The 2176-nt window shown below is 28.9% G+C and overlaps 1 pseudogene; it reads right to left on the bottom strand.

The window, feature by feature from the left end:
- Positions 1-1226: 1226 nt before the first annotated feature.
- Positions 1227-2176, bottom strand: LOC114295247 (small heat shock protein, chloroplastic-like; annotated as a pseudogene).

Raw genomic sequence — 2176 nt, forward strand, 5'->3', positions numbered from 1 at the left:
TTTTTTTAATAATGTATTAATCTTTTAATAAGTTTTTAACTTAAACTAAAATAAACACTTTACAAACGAAAACAAGACCTAAGTCTCTTAAACACTCTCTCCTTCCAAGTCAGTTTTTGAGTGTGAGTTTTAGATGAGATTCATATCATTCTAATTAAAATTTTATTTTGGGTGTTCCATGGCTTTTTAGTTGGATTGCAAAAAAATTAATTTTAACTTGAATTAATTTCTGATCTGAGAAAAACTTGGATTAATTTTTGAAAGGATTATTTACTTATAAATATAGCGCAACTCTCTTTTTTAAAATAAACTTCTCTATTTTTTAATTGGATCTATTTTTAATATTCTTTTTAGATTTTCAATCCTTACATAGTGTTGCAAGATTTGTTCTTTGTTTGACATTAGTGTAGGGAAAATTTTGAAAAAAAGTCCAAATAAACCCTACGAATTTTGTGGCAGATGAACACTACATGGACATCTCTAATCCTTACTAAAATTTAAATTTGAATAAAAAGTCATTTGATTCCATAAATTTGAGTCCACTTTTCAAAAAATTAATTTTTTTATTTTTTTATATATTTTTTTAATAATTTTTTTTAATATTTTACACAAATTTTTTTTTTATTTTTTAAATATTGTCTAATTTAAATATACTTAAAAATATAATATTTGTAATAAAAAAACTAAAAAAATTTATCAAATACAAAAAATATAAAAATTTAATGCATTTTTATATTTTGTTATATTTAAAGATTTTTGTATATATTTTTTAATTTTAAGTATATTAAACTTAAGTGAATTAAAATATTTAAAAAAATTTAAAAATAAAAATTAAAAATTTTTAAAACTATTTTTGAAGACTTTGGTGATTACAATCTCTTAAATTTCTTCACTCATTGCTTAAAAACTAAAAAATTGAACGCTTTTATCCAATCTTTCCACTATCATGCTTTACCCTAATTTATAGCTTCCACTCAAACTACAACACTCATCAGTCTTACTCATATTATGAAACTTTCTACCAAAACTTCTACTCAACTTGAGTAAAAATATAAGTAATAACAACAAAAACAGAACATTCCATGAGGCATAATATAAAATTGTTGCACAAAATTTATATATATAAAAAAAAAAGAGTTTGTACACATTCATACATTGAAAATGTTAATTTCATGGACTCATTATAAAATAAGGCATGAACATCCTAAACAATCAATGAGAAACAAAATTAGAAAAACAAAATAAAAATGAAACCAACACAAAATATTTAAAGAGAGCAAAATACTAAATTGAAAAGACTACTTTCTTTTTCACCACATTGGAGGAGAGAAAAAATTAAACTCACTAACATGGAAATCTAACCACTAAATTAATCCTAATAATTGATTATACATTCAGCTACTCGTTGAACATTAATGTCCAAAACCTTAGAAGTGCCACTAGCTTTAGGTATAGTTATATACAAAACCCCATCTTTAACCTCAGCTTTAATCTTCTCAAACTCAACATTCTCAGGCAAAGCAACTCTACTACTATACCTACCTTGGCTCTTTGCAGACCACTCTTCATTTTCTACCTCACTTTCTTGGCCATTTATGTCCTTGGCCATTTTCTCAGCCTTGACAACCAACATTTTCTCTTCAACATAGACCTTCACATCATCTTTGGTCATACCGGGCATGCCAAATCTCATCTTGTACTCTCCCTCTCCTTCCTTTATCTCCCATGGAGTCCTTCCCCTGTTGTACCCGCCGGTCTCAGTTAATGTCGGCGACGGCCACTCGCTGGTCTAGACAAAAGGGTCTTTCATCATCCTCTCCATGGTTTCCATCATTTGTTGCACTGTCCTTGCTGTTGGAAATCTATCCCACAACCCTGCATATAATGAAGGATCAAAACTACACTATATAGATGTTAGGGAAAATTAGTCTAAAGTCTCTCTCCCATTTTTAGTAATGAGAGAGATCCACAATATTATTTTGTGATGTCTAAGGTCCATCACACATTCCCATACATCCCCATCCATATCTGATATTCCTGGAGAAAAGAACGCATAGACTGATCTTCGAATTCGAGATTTTAAATTTGGTTTTCCTCCTCGTCGGATAATTTGACAAAGGCCTCTAGCTTCGGACCGACCACTATATATACTTACACAAACTCCTCCTCCATCCAT

This window comes from Camellia sinensis, chromosome 2 (assembly GCF_055761805.1).
Source record: "Camellia sinensis isolate YWXY chromosome 2, ASM5576180v1, whole genome shotgun sequence".
Lineage (NCBI taxonomy): Eukaryota > Viridiplantae > Streptophyta > Magnoliopsida > Ericales > Theaceae > Camellia > Camellia sinensis.